This window comes from Dromaius novaehollandiae, chromosome 2 (genome assembly GCF_036370855.1).
Source record: "Dromaius novaehollandiae isolate bDroNov1 chromosome 2, bDroNov1.hap1, whole genome shotgun sequence".
NCBI lineage: Eukaryota > Metazoa > Chordata > Aves > Casuariiformes > Dromaiidae > Dromaius > Dromaius novaehollandiae.
Window position 1 is genome coordinate 136,224,858 of NC_088099.1, and position 19,727 is coordinate 136,244,584.

A 19,727-nucleotide genomic window follows, 5' to 3' on the forward strand; every position below is an offset into this window, starting at 1 on the left:
AGCTTTAACTTGTCATTGTGAGATCGAGGAATATTGCCACCTTCCCCTCAACAAAGATGATACCCAGCAGGACTTGTTCAAGGTCACAAAGAAAGTTGAGTCTGAGATTAAGCTGGAACCCAAACTCCCGCAGCATCCTACAGCTGCAGAGAAGGCAGCGGGGTGCTCTGGATGCTGGCTTGCGCCCTCTGGTTCTCACACTAACCATGGCAGATAAAGCTGTAGTGATCTTTCCACTATACCTCTCTGCTGAATATGTTCTCTGCATGAAGCAGAAAGCCTGAAGGTCATAAAACAATTCTTTTCCTTTAAAATCTCCATGGTGATGCATATGCACAAGAGAAAGAGCTGTGCAGATAAAACCGAGTCAGAATCAAATATCTTTCACTCTGCCTTTTCTGTCGCTTCTGTGCCCAGCCTGGGGAGTTCCCCAAACTGAAAATGCTACCTTTAAATAAATAAATTGCAGTCATGTGAATTCAAGATAAATACGGTTTCCTCAGTAATCTGAAAGAGTTACTGGACATAAACGCAGCAGTTTCAAAAAAGTAAATTAGCTTTTGTAGTTGTGTGTCTACATAGTTATGTGCATATATGTATATGTTTATACCTGTACATATATATACATGATTTAGCACAAGTCAATATATTTTCATAAGCAGTTATGTGAGACTTGTTCAACTCAAATTTATCAAAAATTTTGTGTATTAATAAATATTTGCTAACAATAGTTTCTGTTTATCTGTATATCTGTAATATTTGAAAGAACATTTTGATACCAGAATCAAGTTTAAAAATGCTACTAAAATATGTTTTTAAAGCTTAGGTCAGAATTAAGGATCCTTGAGATGAAATACTTATTTCTTTGTATTCATTGCAAATATATGTGGGTATTACAAGATGCATGACATCTATCATGTTTTACTACTTTCTTTTTCAGTGTTTGCATTGAATAAATGTGGCAAGTTTCTGTGACAAATATTTATTCAGCATTCTTTTTAATTGAAATTATGTTTGTTTTGGATAAGATGCAAACTGGAAATTTTTAGACAATCCGAACTTGATTTTTGAGTCCCAGTGAGATCTCAAGAGCATGCCAAATATGAACAAAACTGGCTGAGCAGTTTTGGAAGTGTTTGTGCAGTGATAACAACAGTGATATCAATATGTATTGTCCTACTGGACCAACTTACCCCCAGAAATTTTAGTTGGCAGGAATTCTGAATTTTAAGATGATAGCTGGTATTACTGGTGATAAAGTTAAAAAAAAAAAAAAGCCAATCACCAGAGAAAAAAGGTTGTTGTTCTTGTTGGTCTTGCTGTATACACCAGGGGAAAAGTTGATCTGGACCCTGAAGGCTTCAGCACACTAAGAGCAGGTGGTCAACTCGCCTGCTGTCATTACAGACCCAGTGATGGTTAAGATTTTACAGTGCTTGTGTTTAAACCCATCCATCATTTTTTTTTTTCAGTATAGGCACAAAATGTTGTCATCCCAAGTCTTACTGGAGAACTAACTGAATGTTAAAGAGCAGTGTGAGGTCTTTTGGTACCACAGGCATCCTGTTTACAAGGTTAAAAAGCACAGATGTGTTCTATTAAGGGGAAAACATTTATATAGAGTGTCACCAAAGAACATTCCCCTGAAGCTTTTGTAGCTGCTTGAAAAACTGCAGCCTAATTTCCTCAGAGACTTGTATTCTTTATAGCCTGACACGGACAGATGCAACAGGCTACGGTTGACAATTTTGGATGCAGTCCTGTGACTTCAGTGGAGCCAGGGTTTCACCTCCAGGCCTACCTACAAGGAATAAAAATTCTGTTAATTAAAACATTTTATTAAAGAAAGTGAAAAACTGCCTTGCCCTTACCCTAGATAATGGCAGGTGTGTGGAAATTAGCTGTTTTATAGTCTTCAGAAATTCATCATGCTAGAAAACCCAGGGATTCCTATGGTAAACATTGATCAAATGTAGTAACGTTTTCATCATGTTTTGGAGCACTTTTTGAAGCACTTAGAAACATGGCTGTTCTTATTCAAGCAAAGGAAGAGTGAGTGTCACACTGAAGAAATATGTTAGCTAACATGATATGAACCCTCTGATGAAGGAGGTGATGAGCTGATGAATCTCACCGTACAAAGTGTGATGGTGTTAGAGATGTCTCCAAAAGCATACGGTAAAGACATTGGGATTGCTGAAATGTCACCAAGGGGAAGACTTGGTCTACAGAATGTTTATTCCTGATTATAATGGAGAAAAAAAATCAAGAATTCTCCTAGTCTTCTAGTCTGTGTGGAGTCTCCAAGGTGCAGATGGTTAGAAAACTGTTTTTTTATTTCAAAATTGAATATAGACTCTGCTGAGGCACAGTAAACATGAAAATCAGTGATGCCACTTTTGTGATACCCTATGAAGTGTGGAGTACTCCAAAAGAAAGGAAGGGAAGTAACTGTGCATGGATATCGTATATTTTTTATCCTCCAGGAACAAAAATAATCTTGGTTTAAAACTCTGTTAAATTCAAGTGTGGATATGTATTGAGATGCCAGAGAAGTAAAATGTAACTGCAATTTCAATGTAAAATTTGTTTTAAAGATGAATTTTCAGGGAAAATAAAAAGATAGAAAAATTCCATGCAGTAAAATAAAGAAGCATAGAATGAAATTTAGAAGAATGGAATTTAACATAGTAATCACAGCCAGCTTTTACCATCAGGAGACCTTGCTTCATTCCCTACAGACAGAATGTAATCCAGCTGGAGAATGGAAAAGATAGCTCTCTGTGAATTTCCAATGATTTTTTCATACCCTGTAAGACTATAATCTTCTCAGAGCAGGGAATAGGCTCTGAACTTTTTGTATGTAACACCAGAGTCTAACATGTACTGAACTAATGTGAATTTCTCCGGGGGGAAGTTTTTTCAGTTCTCTAGAATTTTCTCTCCACATTTAAAAATAACCTAAATACCAGGATAGGGAATAACACTAGCAGAGTTTGCAGCCATGCAGTGCTTGTCGTCTAATCAAATGGCACATGGTGCATTATTAAACCTGACTATTAAAATGCTAAAGGAAGAAAGGAATAAAGCACTAGCCTATTTACAGTGGCCATAGAATATCTATTCATCATGACCTTACAGAAAACCCAAAACTTACAAAGCATTTTATTGACTTTCTAGCTAAAGCAATATGGCTAAGTCAAGCATTCACTGGAGAACAGTTTAGTATACCTTTGGGTTTAGCAATGTTTTAGAGAAGTTAATGTCAGTTTTTCTTTTTATTGTCATGAATATGATTCAGGCTTTTCTTTAACCTGATTTAACTCTTAGATGGAATTTCCCTCCAGAATGCACGATTATTTCATTTACTCATTATTTTAGATTTAAGAAAAATAATCTATGACTTTCTGATCTGGTAGCCATCTTCAGCACTGGGTCAGCCCAGCTGTGGTCAGTGTCTATACCAGTCGTGGTCAGTGTCTCTCACCACCTGGAGAGGAAACGGGAAGACCAGCTTTGAGCAGACAGTGAATACTCAGTGGGCTGAATGCGAGTCCCAGCCCTAGAGGGGGTCTGCCTGGTCTTCTTAGTGCATAAGCAATCTGCAGTAGGCATAGACTACACTTCGGTATTAGTAGACAGCTGAGCATAAAGGATCTTCGCTGTGGGTTGTGCTAAACATGCTGATGACAAGGACGAGTTACTTGATGGCTATGGAACATCAACCCAAAGATGCTCAAAATGCTCCTGCGAGTTGGATGCACTTGTCAGTGCAGTGGTTCTCTTTGCTGTGGAGTCTCAAAACTGGGTATGATTGTGAGTGACTTCCTACCATGAGTCACCTGTGCCACTCCTGCTTAATAGGAGACAGGCCTAGGAATTTGAGTCTCATTTGGAACTGTGGTTAGTGAATTATTTAATTTCTCTGTGTTAGGACACTAAGTGACTTTGTGCCTCTATGCAGTATAGAAATACCTACCAGGAGATAACGAGTTTTCCTTCCTGTCTGTGTTAACAACAGCAGATAGATATGGATGTTAAATGCTCCTTATTACATTTCTCTTTTAATTTAAAATTTACAATTTAGAAGAAATACTGCCACAAAGTATTTTTGGAACTTCATTGTACATAAATGTCAGATGAGAGATCTAAAATATTAGGGATACCTTAACAAAAAAGAGATGTGATCAATTCATACTAGGTGGAATTAACATAGCTGAAAGCTGGGTTAGAGAGAAGGAATGCTCTTGTCGTTTATGCAGCCTTCTTTAACTTGTCTCTTTCCACTAAAAGCAGCAAAAGAAGTAACTGGGTAGAAACAGCCATTTTTTATCTTCTTTGATTGGCTTCTGTTCCAATAATAAGGGCCACGATACAAAAGCTGCCAAGCATAAAGGCAGCTAAATTTAAGAACTCTGTAAGCTTTATTTTAGCCTCTTTAGGGCAGCACTATTTCCACATGTCAGAGCTATCTGCAAACTATTGTGGCTGATTCTAGGAGTCCCCTGCTAGTTTAATGGGAATCCCAGACCTGCTTCAAGGCCTCATATATCAGGCTCCTGCCCTGCATGTGGAGGAGCAGGCAGGACTCTGCCCAGCACTGGTCATGGAAAAATGATGTCTCTGGCAGACTCCAGCTCTCTAGAAGCCCGTGGTGGCAGCACCTCATACAGATGTCAGCCCTTTTAAGGCTCTGTGGTCATCTGTTTGAGGAGTAAATTAATTGCCTCAGGATTAGATATGCCTGATTCAAGAATCAGAAATACCCTGAAATGATGTTAGCAGTTTCTTTTTGCTTTTGCTTTACTGCACAGCTTCTGCTAAGGACCAGGGTCTCTCATTACAGTTTACCTTCCAAAATGTTTCATAAGATTTATTTTCTCATTTTCTTTTGCATACTTTACCCTTTACAAAGAATAATTTCAGTGCAAGTCTGCCATCATTCTTGAGGATTATTCCCTTTCCCCTGTAATTAAAGAAAGTCCTGAGACTTCTGCCTGCTTTGAGATGTGCTTTTTCCAAGAAATTTTCAGCCTATATTCATTTTCAACAGTATTTTCAGTACAAATTCTCTTATGAATCTATTCTGTTACTGATTACAGTTTTAGCAGTGCTTGATAAAGAAAAAATAGTAAACTACTTTTGCCAAAATTATTTCTCGTCTTCAAGTCCTTGTTTCCTGTTTCCTACTGATCTTGGAACTGAATTTGCCAGACAAATTAAGTATAGAAATAATGTGTTTATTATATATTATTTTATGTAGAGTATCTTTTGTAAGTCTCTCAGAAATTTGCTAAAAATAGTGTATGATAAACATATCTATATGATAAAGGATGCTAAATTAATTAGGTAGTACTGAAAAAACCTAGGTGCTAACTTATATTTAAAAAATAACATGAAGTTGATTACTTAGAGTTTAAACAAACAGGCAAGTATAAGAAAAAAGTTACTGAACTGAACACAATCGACATCATACTCCCTTTTTAAGTGACCTTTCCTTAGAGGTAGGATTTTTTTTTAATTGTCTTCACCTTGAAATGGGAAATTGCTGTGTCTTTAGCCTCTGTGGGACAAGCATGTACTCATAAAAGTTCCCCTACATTGGAACCAGAGGGTAAAACAACACCATTTTCATAATGTTATCTAATGTATATTCTAACCTCCAATCAGCTGGAAATTGGTTAATTTTCAGTGCATGTCTTGATAAGTAGTGACATATTGTCCTACTTACAGAATGCTTACAATTAGGAGAGTATCAAATTACACTACTCATTTTTAGGTTAAAAAAAGAACAAAACTAAATGTCATTCTGTACCTGTATCTGTCTGTCTGTCTCTCCTAATGACTTTTCAACCCAGGGAAATGTGGTGAAATGAGGTGACTGGATAGAGAAGAGAGCCCACTTTAGGAGCCTCATCTGAGGGAGAGGCTAAAGAAGGAGGTTGGAAACAGGACAGGAATTGCTCCAGTACTGCTAGGACAAGTTATTTTGTTTTAAGCAGTGAGTTCTTAAATGTTGAATTAATTTTCAGGGGCACAGTGCCCTGTTTTATTACTTACATCAGGAAGGTAGAAACAGACAAATAGGATGTATGCCCAATTCCTTCCAAAGTAAGTACACTCTAAAGATGTACTCTACGATAAGTTGTGCAATAAATTTGTGTTTTCCAAATGTCAGTGCATCATTTATCCACTTGGAACAGTGCATTTTTGCCAATCCATTACTGTCTCAAAGTCTGTGATAGACCTCTCTGGGAATAACATGTTGATTAACTTTAATCACAACATGTTGCTCAGCATTTTTTTCTCTAGATTGGGAAGATGTCATCTCTAGAACATGTATAAACTAGTTAGAATATTATACATAATATAATATTGGCAAACTGAGGCTTCTGAAAGTTACTGTCCTATGCCTGAATTTTGGAAGAGATGGGGAGATGACATGCGAATGTTTGCATTTTTAACTATTATTCAATTATTTGTGTGCTCAGTAGCTACTGAAGATAAGGATATACTGGGAAGGAAATGCTAAAGTTGAACGCGTATGAAAAAATACTTAAATGATCATAACTATAATCTTTACTATGTCTTAAAAAAAGCTTAAAATGAATCACAGTCTATTTTCCTAGACTGTAATCTCTCTATAGAGATAATCCTTAAAAATCACTTTTTTCCCTTGTAGTTGCTACATAGTTATTAATTCATGTTCTTAAGTAAAGGGAGCTGGCAAATGGCCAGCTGCTTTTGTCAGCCTCTGTCTCTTTCTCTGTCCAGTCTCCCCAGTCTGCTGGTTCCCTTCCTTTCTGTCTGTGCTACTCTTCCTCTTCCTCTTCGCTGCCTTGGCACCAGCGGCAAGAACTGATGACCTGAGATTGCTGCGTTGGGTCAAAGGTGAGACCTGAACTGCGCTTAGTGTGACTCTGAGGACAGTCTTAGACTCGATGGAAATTTTACTTCCCAAAGCCTGACAAGCCCCCTCAAAGCACTTTTTAAAGGCTATTTTTAAAATCATTTGGGAATAGCCCTCCTTGGCAGTGGGGTGGAGGGTGGGTAGGGAAACAGGGACACTTTCTAATGCTCTGCCCATTGCAGAGGGAGGTCACTCGTTCTTCCCCCCCCACAAATCATTGCCGATGCCTTTTTTTTTTTGAGTGAGGCAGATGCGGACATAAACTTGTGCTTGTTTTGCTGAATTTGGTAATTAGCCATTAGTTTATTTTTGCCAACTAGTCATATCCATCAAAGTCAGTGGGATCATTACCACATTTTTCAGTGGAAGCATATTTGTGACAAGGTAGATTAAATACCATTTTAAAATATCATTCACTCTGGAAGTGTTCTTCTTGCTGTCCAGGCAGCAACTGTTTTTGTGAGTCTGACAATCTTTTACTACTGACAATCTGACTTTACGGGAAGAGGTATCGGTAAAACCATTTAAAGCCCTCTGAAGACATTTAATTTTGCTTATCAGTGATTTTTATGCATATATATGTATATACATATGTATATATGCTGCATAAATGAAATGTATGGGGTATTTATAAAATAATTTTCTATTGAGGAAAAGTTGCTAAGCTCATAAATTTAAGATGAATTTGCTATTCCGGAAGACATACATTCCACATTTGAACCTAGGAAGCTATTTTGCTACCTTATCCCATATTGTATCTACTACATATTTATGTGCATAATTCAAAAGGCAAGCAGGTATACAGTAGAAACTAAGTTATGGATCTCATGGTCATGAGATCAGATAGTTCTGTGTTCTGAATTCAGTTGTGGCACAATTTATTGAAAAGGGTGTATTTCTATTTTGCTGAGTGTAAAATGAAGAAACCCCAAAGAAAAGCTTTGATTAAATGAAGACAGGAGGGGACTGATACCAGTGCAGTTTGGAAAGATGGTCAAAGAAAGAAGGATATGTTTACCTATATTATTTTAGGAGCAAAAATATGTGCATCTTCTACTGCAGAAGGTCAGCTATGGATCCCATTACTTAACAGTGAGGAAAGGACTTTGAGCCATTTGTTTATTTTGTTTTTAAAACTGATAGAATTTTAAAGTGCCCAAATTTGAAGCCTCCCAAAGAGGAGTGAAGTATAATTCGGTAGCTGTACTTTATATCTGTATCAATGTGAAAATTAAATGTGTCATCCTTTCTTATTTCTTGGTTGTACTGAAAAGATCATAAAGCTAAAACACTGTGATGACTCGCTGTCTCTTGTGTATGAATTCATACTTCCTAAGAGATCCTTTCTAAACCTCCAAGATGTTGTTTTTCAGAAATGTAGGTTTGATATGATCATGTGTAATTCATTTATCTTGTAGGAAGTGAAAAAAAACTAGAAAAGCAAATGGCATATTTCCTTTTTTATAGTTGTAATTAAGCAGACATAACTTTCAAGGGACAGTAGCAATGTAAGTATTAATTATTAATTATATATATATAAAGTATTATATATATGTATTATATGTATTAAGTATATATTTTTATTTGTGGAAGACTGCAAGTTGAGGTATTAGTCAGCTACTACTATGGCTGTTGCTCAGTATCTGAAATTATTGTCATCCAAATGAATCAATAATTATTTTTGTCATGAAGGTACAGCACCAATAGGTCATGGTTTTTATAACAGAAAAATTTCCATCAATCTTGAGTAAATAGATTGCTTATATAATCCCTTTCATGCTTCCATGCAGAATAAAGCCATATTCAGAATATGAAAGCTATTAATTTCCTGAATATGCAGGTAGTGTGGATAAGAGGATAGGTCAGGATAGGTGGCGCTGATAAAAGGACAATAAGGATAAAAGTTTCCACAGGGTATGGTGTTAGGCATGCTTTTATTTCCTATCCCTAGTATTGATGTGAAATCGGAGAAAAATAACCCACTATCTAAAAAGGCCTATCTTGTGAAGCCTTAGTAATATGGGTAATTCATACTCTTGGACAAAGTCCTACCAACCTCTAGTGGGTAGAGGTGGATACAGGTTGGTAGGTTTTTGGTAGAAATGGACTGTTTGACTCACAAAGGGTTCTCAGGTCTGATGCATAATTAACCAGAGATGTCAACACAAAGAAACACAGCTTTAGGAAAAGAAATGACAGAAATTCTTGCAGAAAGGCCAGACACGTGGTTAGGCAAAGGACAGAATAGGTAGAGAGAAAAGAAGGCACTTCTACAGTCTGCCTCTGGCCATACCTCTGCAGCTCTGGAAGCACAGTATGATGAGTCTTTTTACCGTAACTGCCTCACAGGAGTATTGTGGTGCTTAAGCAGTCTGTAAAACACTGTGTTAGAATTAATCAGAAAGCACAAAGTGAAGAAAGTACCCATCACCAGGATTATGGCATTCCCCTTCTTCCTCTACTTCTGACTTGTTCAGCAAATTTTGCCTGCAGAATTTATTTAATCATCTCCAGTAAAAAAAAAAAAAAAAAAAAAAAAAAAAAAAGAGAGAGAGAGAGAGAGAGAGAGAAGAGCTGGGGGATTTCAAAAGCTTCTATTTACATGAACACATAATTACGATGAAAATTGTTTTAGTTATATCTGGAGTGTGCCCTCCAAATCCTCTCACTGTATTGTGATTGAGCATCTTGAGGAAATCACACAGGGCAAGAACGAACTCTGTGTATTTATGTTACATAGGTTGAAAAATGTTGAATCTGGATCCTCCCTTAGAGGGTCTCTGTAAAAAGCTCAGCTTATATGGATAAAATCTGCTATTTCGCCTGCTTATCATATTACCTTAGGTGTGTAAAAATGATTGTTCTCTAAACAAAAATAAAAGCTTAACTGGAGTTATCACAATTTGTCATTAAACTTTTATTGAATTCTTTATGATTTCTTCTGTTAGATATAGTTGCTTGAAATAACATACTAGCCCATGGTCGTAAACTGGTAACTACAGACTAGGAATTGCAAGGATAATGGGTGATCCAGGAAAACTGGCAATTTGATGGAGGGCTAGTAAGTCAAGGCAAACCACAGACACAACAGTAGCGTCAGCTGAAACACACCAACAAGTCTTCAGATTAATCACAGAGCTGAAGAACTATAGGCTTTTTGAGCCAGACTGCCAGTTGGTAATTGCACAGTAAAGGCTTATCAGAGCATACAGTTACTAAGAAGCTTCCATGGCAACATCTATGAAAAGGAACCTTCACCTAAAACACAGCGTGCTCATATGAAACATTTCCAAAGGTTATGGAATTAATCCAGCCTGTGAAGCTGGGCAGAACACCAGGGATGGCCATGAACTCTGAAGATCTCTGGTTTTCTGTTGTCATAGACACACACAAAAAGAAAAATCTGATTATAAGACCTGCTTACCAGCTTTTTCCCAAAATAAATTTTTAGTATCTCAGGAATGTAACTCTTTGCTGCAACCTTGGGCTTATTCTTTTTCTCAGGGAAAAGAAAGGCAGGAGCAGAGGCCTTTGTCTCATTCTGTCTGTTTTCAGCTGGTCTTTGTCTGGACTCTATTCAAAACTTAGGTCTATTCAGTACAAGCGATTAGAATGAGGTGTTCTTCTTTACACTCTTCAGAAAAAATGCAGGATACCTCTTGGCATTAACTTTCCCTCTATTATTAGAAATTTTGATTGTCCTGAAAAATACAAGATCTTTTAGGAACAGAGCAGAACGAAGGAAGATTGAAGAGCTATTCTTGTACAAAAGTGGTTACAACCCTGTCTTTAAAATCCAGATCCTTCATTTTCTTGGAAGTGGGATTCATCCCTGCGATCATCTAAGACAGTCTCCAAAACTCTGTACTGACGTAAGTTGTGATTGCTGAAACAATACTTCTTAGGTCACTACTATGCAGCATTAGAAGGACACAGATTTTGCTATGCTGCAATAAATATTTTAATCTTACTAAACTGACCTGATTATTCCAGAACAGCAGGATACCAGTTATCTCAAAGAAGTTTTTCTTTCTAAACTTTAGCCTCTTACATTGGATTCATAAACAATAAATCTATCCTGCTAGAGGACCCATGACTAGGTCCCAATTTATTACTGTCTACTAATAGAATAAATTTAATCTGAATAGGTTTTAAGGCTCTCTTAACTCTTCACCAGTTTAAAATGTAGATTAAGTAGTCTACAACTATCACGTACCTCTACACTATACACTATAAAAACACTGGCAAAATTATGGTAAATGCGATTTAAAATTTATAGTAAAAACTTCAGATTTAAATAACTGAAATGAGACAGTCATATTCACACCTACAAGTTTATGGGAAGATTTTATCACTTACACTGAAATTTTTCAATTTTATTACTAGAATTTACAGACTACTGAAGCAATCAGCAATCTAACTTCAGACAATAAGCTGTTTAGGGAAGGAACCTGATCTTTATATTTGTTTGTAAAGCATAATGTCCTGCTACACCACAGTTTTATAAGTAGACAATTTATTTCATGAAATCATCTATTGTTAGGTTTAATTCTTCTGTTTTGTTTTGTCTTTTCAAGATCCTGACAACTTGCTGTGTCATATTTATAAATAGTTTTGCCTAGACAGACTGGACATGTTAATATTGAGCTCATATATTATGTTAGCCTTTCATATGTATTCATTTTCTGTTTCCTTGACTAATTATAGTAAGCTATGAAAAAAGTAAAAGTGTGTATTTTGGTCAGTTATACTGAAATGTAACCTTTAGTTTTTCTTTTTGCCAGGAAAATGTTCTTGTATTGACCGCAGTCACTTGAGGTCTTAATTTTGATGCTGTGTAGATTTGATGCTGTGAAGAGTTCTGTTTCCTAGAGGAAAGAGGTTTTAAAACTCTGATGGGAGGAAGAAGTGGAATTGTTCTGGATGGAAATGAGCATGTTGCTTGTGGATCACAATAATGAAAGGTTCACTCGGCTCGACTGTTAGCGTAGTGACATTTGGTCAGCATATGTGAGATAAACATAGTCATTATATTTGATTTGGAGAAAGGAAGTGAGCCTTGGCTTTCCACATGTCTAGAAAGAGTTTTAGCCACTGGACTAGAAAGCAGTCTGTCTTTCTCTGAATATTTGTTTCTCTAAAATGGACTGGGTCCAAGAGAAAAGATTGAGACCTAAAGCCAGACTGTTTCTGTAACCCTCAGCACCAGACTATTTGCCAGCCTCAGCTGCAAGAGCGCTCTCTCTCTCTCTCTCTCTCTCCCAGTCGCCCTTATGGGTATCTGTGCATGCATCTCCCGTCCTGGATAGTAATAAAGTGTCATTGAAATAAATAGTTTCTACAGAACTGTGTTTCAGAAACTCAGAAGTTTCCAGGGGATAATGTTGCACTGGAAACAGAACTGTACCTAGTTGTTAACAGATCTTGTTAAAAACCTGTTGCACAAGACATTGTCTTTGCCAGCTGATCGTGAGACAGCCCCAGGGAATTTGTTTGTTGTGCAGAATTTTTTTGAGTCATCGGATGACACACCCACATAAAAGCTTTTATGTTCTGGTTAACTCTAAGCAAATTTTAGGAGAAACACTGTGTTTTTAGCTATGACACAGCTTGTCTTAGAAACAGTGCATATTCTCTAAGATGGATATTTCTTAGGGGAAGAGTTTCTGTCTGTAGGATGCAAATGATTACATGTTGTCAGAAAAATTACAAGCTGTACAAATGTCTCTTGTTTTCTAATGATAATCCATTGTTTGTTTGTGTCATATATGAATAAGCACTTTTATGTGTGTTTAGTACCTTGTAATTTAATAGCCTGTGCAGGATAAAAACAAGATCAATAACAGTTACCTGCTTAAAATGTCAGACTGGTCACTATCTCTGCCCCTACAGTGAAGCAGTTTCTGCCATTTTGCATCACAGAACAAGTAAGAAGTCACAGGCAGTAAAGACACACTGGCATCTTCAGTTAAAACGTGTTATTGAAGCAATGGACCTAAAACTACTGTGCACTAAAATACTTTCTATTCCTGAGGTTTCAAAGGATCTTTGCATTTACCTAAGTAAATAAATAAATAAATTCAATACTTAAAGCAATTAGCAATCTTTTTTTACCACGATGGAAAAGTACTTTGTCAAATTAGCTGTTAAGGGATTCTAATTTATTCAAAATAAAAGGAACTGCCTTGGTGAGATTTAGAATATGAAAATGCTGATAAATTGCAATAATAGGCAGTTATAATAATAGTAAAAGAGAAGGAATCAGGGTAAATGCAAAGATAACCCAATTGCATGCTATAATTCAAGGTAATGCCTAAGCTGCTGCTGATTTTCTTTGTACTTCTGCCAAGTTCATAATTTATACTGGATGTTCCTTTTTGGTGCCACTTGCTTGACCTAATGTTACCTGGTCAACTCTCTCTCCTTCTGTAGGCATGTTTTGTTCAGCTTGGCTTGATCTTGCAATTTTCTGTGTTATACTTTTAGTGTGCATTTTCTTTTCTTTCCCCTCCTCCTTGTCTTAAACAAATTTTTAGCCCAGTATTTTTATTCCATAAACATTATCACGAATTTAGTAGCACTTCACGCAGCAAGTAATGCCAATAAAATTGGGCTTTGGTATTTTATGTGATCCATTCAGTATCCTCCTAAGTGAAGTACCAGTTTTCTAGTTTGATTTCCAACTCAGTGTTAAGCAACTGACAAATTGATCGCAGACTCGTTTTCCTGTTGCATCATTTATTTAAACATATGTCTCACAAAAGTGCACTTCCATATGCTGCAAAACATTGGCATGATTTTTCAGATTCATTTCCACACTTAGCAATCTACAATTTAGTCACAGCAGCAAATAATACAGTGTAAAATGCACATTTGTTCTCTTTGTCTGTGACTTCTATATACGAGTTGAAACATCTTTTAAGGTTTATCTTCTAACAAGTGTTGCTGTTTGATATATTGAAGCAAATGGCTGCACCAATGATGAGATCTACAACGCTTTTCGCAGACGGAAAGCTTGAGTGAGACTTTCTGCCACTTTATATGGCTGAGTAAGTATAATTGAAGGAAAAATGAATAACAGTATTTGATAGCATCTCCAAATCTTTTCTGTGGCCCAGTATGCACCAGTAGATGCGTTGGGTCAGTTGTCCAGTGGAGAGCACTCTGCAGCACTTTGAAAAGGGGGAAGGGAGATGGTTACAAGGAGGCCGTCGTCCCTCGCTGCCTGCCGGCATCAGCCGCCTCACACAAGGTAAGTGCACGAGCGAGCAGCTCCGCGGCCTCCGCCACGTGCACCCCACGCGGGAGGACTGTGCCCACCCAGAGCGCAAATGACAGGCTCCGGGGCAGCTGGACACCCACCAGCCTCCCGCACAGCTGGGGAGGTGGGACAGGGCTGCAGTGGTTTGCAGCCTGCAGCCCCGTTTGGTTTTGGGTGTCTGGCCTGCTTGGTGATACCATATTGTGGCACCTACACCCTCTGCTGTTTGTTCTGAAAATAGCTATTTCTGTGATTATGCCTCTATCTGCTTTCTTCTGCAGGTTTGCTTTTTTGGGTGAAACAGCAGCAGCAGATTAGACTGAAAGCTGGTAGCGCTGCTGGAGCTTTTGGGCGCACACAGGCAGTATCTAACATGATCAGGATCCTTGTTACTGTTGTATTGCTATATGTTGTCGTTAGACACTGTGATCTTTTCTCCGTGTGGTTGTACTTCCTCAAATATCATTGTGTTTGTGCAGCTCACTGATGCACAGGTTGTTCAATCCCCTTCTGGTACAGGGCACTTATTTTTCCCGGTGTGCCCTCCCTTCCCGCTAAGTGTGCCCTCAGGGCAGTTTGACAAAACTTTGGGCTTCCAGCAGAGCCTCGTGCTTGGGTAACTGCTTACCAGTTCTTAACCCTTCTTAACCCTTTATTCAGTGGTCCTCCAATAAACCCCGTTATTCAGGGTTTGCTTTGTGAGCATCGCTGGTACATACGTATTTAAGCAGTGTCTCTTATGCTTTTCCCTCCTGCATTTGAGGAAAGCTTTGTCCTCCATTTCTGATTCTCCTTGGTACCCTTCACTCTCAGAACTGCTATTAATAAATACACTGTTCGCTCCTACAGCTCAGGTCCGTTGTCTAAGTGTCAATGGAGCAACTAATGGGAAGAGATAAGCAGGGGAAAGGGAAGGGGAGAATGACAGAGGGAGCTTCAGCCTTCCCTGCTCTATGCCAGAGGTAGTAGAGGCTGGTATGGTCACCTGGTGGAGGCACAACCTCTTATTCACTGAGCTAAATTCACCCTTCTTTTATCGCAAGGCTTTTGTGTTTAAAAAATAAATCGTGTATGAATGAAAATGCCAAAAGCTAGGGCACAGAGGAGAAAACAGAGGTGGGAGGAGTGAGTTTTTATGTCAGAAGTTTGCTTTTGCTTCTCTCACTTGAGCTATATCACCTGTTTTCACTCTGATTCTTACTTCTGGCAGGCATCAGGAAAAGCAAACAAGCAATTCTAAGCCTGAAGCAAAGAGGATTAAGATCGGATATCATTAGCATATAATTGGCATGTAGTTCTTACCTCCAGAAAATGCATCCTCTTTCTTCCCTTGCAGTAAAGGTAAGGAAAAGGCTCTCCAGGAGCTTGTGCTCTTTGGGGAGAAATTAATACTCATCCTGCACAGTCCACCAGGATCTTCCCAAAAGAAACGACCAGAATAATCTTAATGTAATTTTTATTTATGCCCATAAAACCTATCAGTGGCATCAACTGTGCCATGTGTATCAGAGCAGGAGCTGAATGGAAGGTGGAGTGGTATTAGTTGATCCCCACTCCCTCCCCAGAGCCGTATATCAGCTGCTGATGGTACTATGCTGTTGCCAAGCCACACTTTAACATTCTGGGTAGCCAAATTATTGTGAAGGATGATTAACTGATAGTGCTCCACAGGGAAAGGAGTTGTAAATAATCATTAGTAAACAATAATTAGAGAGACTTTTAGGATCAGGTTTTTTTTTTAGTAAGACCTGGACTACAGATATCTGACGGTTACTACAATTTTCTTCTTTAGAAAGGCACTAAAAATTCTCCATTGTATCACCCTTCAGCCGCTCTCAGCTTGCTTGCGTCCCCTCTGGGAGCCTTTTTTGCTGTTCGCTCCAGAAGAGCAGGAACGATGGAGAACTTCCAGTTGGGGCCTTAATTACACGAAATGTAGGGAGGAAGGTAAAGTGCTTTGGCCTGCTTTGACAATTCTGCTGTTGCTCCCGAGATGCTGCCCTGTGCCTTGAGATGGGCTTTCCTGGTATCGCTGCCGGGGAGCGACGGGGCCCGGGCTGGTGAGGGAAGGGGAGCAGGGAGCCGGGGCCTGGCAGAGGTGGCCGCTGCACAGCCCAGGCCGTTTAGGAATAATTATTGCATCTGCCTTCTTGCCCCTCTTTTTTTCCCCTTCCTTCCCCTTGCTATCTTTTGAGGAGGATAAAATATAACATTTTCTGAGAGCTGCATTCACGCAGGCAGCTAAGGTTTCACGATGCGCAGAGACAGGAGGACTTTGTCTCCCTGGCAACTGCAACCACAGGAAAGCTCTTACCGCATCTCCTCCCTTTGTTCCGGTTCGCTATTATTGTAGCCTTTGGTGAACCAGGTAGTAAAAATAATTATGAAATGACCTAAAAAAAGGATTTGATAACCTGTTCCACTTAACTCATCTTGCCTCCCTCCCCACCTCTAGAATAAAAAGTGACCTTTGCAAAAGATCCCGTATCAAAGTATCCAGTGTCACAGTTTGTGGCTGAACTTCAAGGTTTGTCCTGTTCTGAAAATCCAACTGAAACCTTGAAAGATGCCATGGTCTTTAGGGGAACAGCACTAGAAACTAAGCAGCTTTAGCAGAGCACCGGCAACGTGCGTGTGCTGGAGGGGTGCAGCGGGCCCCTGCTGCAGCACCGCGAGCGAGTGCCACACAAAGTCGTGTCAGTGATTCAGTGCGTTTCATTCGTACCTCTGAGTCAGGGCTGAATTAATGATGTCCCAGCACATTGTCAACATTTTGAAGCACTGTGCTGATGGAGGAGCAGCTTTTTAGCTTAGATTTTGGGTTTTTTTTTAAAAAAAAGATAAAGGCAACATTGAAGCCCTTCCCATCTGATACTGTTAAATATCCTATATCTGCCTTCCCCCTGTTCCCTATTCATTCAGAGAATTTCACTAAGATTGCAGAAGGAAGAACTTTACAGTTATAAAATTCCCAGTTTATGGTTTTCCTTCCACCTAAATGTAGCCATATTGTGTAGATAACCTGTGAATGAGGCAGGGATCCTGGGGAAAAAACAACACGTCTGTGTAAAAGCACCTGTATTGTACTGCCTTAGCTATAGGACAACTGAATGTGGTATTTCTTTACCTTTGAGGGCTAGAATTTACAACTTAAATAATGTTCCTTAAATACAGAATTTGGCATGGAGTTTTGTCTTTTTAATGGAAAAAAGGTCCAGGCAATTTCTATTCTGTCTACCAAAGTCCAGTGAGGTGAACTCTGAATCTCCAGTATTGCAATGAAAAAAAATCTGGTGGCACGTTGAGTCACAGATCTGCAAAATCAGTGCTGTGGCAAAGTCATAGCTGAGTGGCTGAGACACTGTGCTCTTATGCTGTGTTTTTCCCCCAAATCTTTCCTTGCCTTCCTTTGAAAGAACAGGACCTGCTGTCTCACATGATCCTTCAGACGAGATAAGGACTTCTGCTGGGTTAGGTTGACTGCAGCCCATTTCTTTCTCTTCCCTCCTGAGTTCAGGAGACTTCTGTTCTCCTCCCCAGGACTATCAGAAAGGGTATAATGGCACTGAATGGTTACCTGTTGAAGGAGATGAAGGTGGCTGACCAAGGTTCTTTCTCTGTCCTGGGTTTTTCTTTTGATATCATTGCAGGTGTTTCCAGCACCTATGCTGAGCCAAGTCACTACTAATAACCCAGGTATTTAAATTTTCCTCAAGAATGTAAACACAAAAAAGGAAAAGATCATTTTTAATAGTTTATGTGAATTTCACTTGATTTTCAAAAGAAAAGGCACTTCTCTGGACCAAGGGCTCCCTCCTCCTGAGTTGCAAAGGCCTATAATGAACAATGGCTGGAGCTGAGCCTCTCGCAGGGAGGACACACAGACAGAAAGCATGAGCCAGCTTGTGTGTTGTCTCTGGCTTGCCCTATAATTTGCAGTGTTATGGCTAAACTCCGCCTCACTTCCATTTATTTGTAACATACCCTTACTCCACTAAGGGACAGTGGGTGTGCTGTTAGCACATCCCTCTAGTGCTAATTCTGAAATCACTGAAGAGTTTCAGTGCAGAATTTAGCTAGAGAAAGCTGAAGGACAGTAGTCTACTGTCCAACTTGAAAAAGCTTTGAGTCTACTGTTTTGCTTGAAAAAGCTTTGAGTCTACTGTTAATTAATCTTACTGATTTTTTCAGACCATCTATGCTTTAGATTTATGCATAGCAATAATAGCCTTTTCTTCCCCATATGGATATTTCTGATCCACCTATAGCAAGTGGAGAATTACAAACTGCTTCTGCTTTCTCGCTCTCTACAGACTAACCCTTAAAATGCCTTTTATTGATTAAATAGCTGTATTGCAGCTGTGTAAGCTTGCACTTAAGGTACTTCTCAAAACAAAACAATTGATCATAAGAAATGGACTATCAACGAATGCTAAAAATATTGCTATCATATGGCTCTCCTGCATACTTTAATTCCAGAATATGGAGAAGTCCAGGGAGAGTGTTATAAAGAAGATGACAATTGCCAAATTCTTCTATGCATTAGATGAAGTAGCAGTAATAATTCCTTTCAGTACTTTTGCAGAGGCTAATGGATTGCAGAATAAAAAAAAAAAAAAGACAGGAGTCTCTCCATTTTGTGTTAGGATCTTGCTTTGTCTTCCAAGAAACTAGTATTTTCTTAGGCCCGTGTTCAATCCTTAAAACGTGTTTGGCTTGGGAATGCTTTTGTTGTATGTTTGCTGTCTTGCACTTGTTGACAACTTCAATAAAGGTTAAACTTTTAAACAACTTTGTACAGATGGTAGTGAGCAAATGCTGTGATATACAGGTCTGTTCTGGACAAAGCAAGGACCACAGTCAGACCCATCACCACCTTTGATCTTGAGCCTCTGCCTCTAAAAAGACAATTCTACACATTTTAAGTTTCCTTCATGACTTTCAGCTCTACAGCAGACATTACAATTTCCTTTTTCTCATCTTGATTATAGGCTTAGAAAGAAAAAAAATGTTTTAAAAATAGAAAGCTCAGCCTGATCGCAGAGGCTTTACAAGGGGAGCATGAAGTAAAATTTCTACATTAAAAAAGGATGAAGGAAACCCACAACCCCTTCTCTGGCCTTCTGAACTTCATCAAAATACACAGAAATGCCTGGCAGCCTGCTCTTGCCTGCAGAGACCTGCTTTCCTGCTCTGTGTTTTGAGATGCAGCCAGTCTGGCTATATCCCACCTCTTCTGGCTGGGGCGGGGGGGCTACTCATGGTCCTGCTTCAGCTCTCGAATTTGGCATTTAGAGGGAGTCCTGGTGGGGATTTCCAGGCCTGTGTGCAAATGAAGGGATCCTGAACACAGATTGGGATACCAACCCCTGCCTGGTGGAATAATTTAGGAATTAGATCTGACGGGTTTGATTTCTGCACATACCGACCCTCCACCCCTGGCCGCAGTTGGGTCTGGGGAAAGCAGACCTCTGATGGTGGACGTTAGTGTGTCGTGCAAAATGGGATTCTTGGCTTCCAACACAGTGCAAAACAGTTGAAATAAACTACAGACAG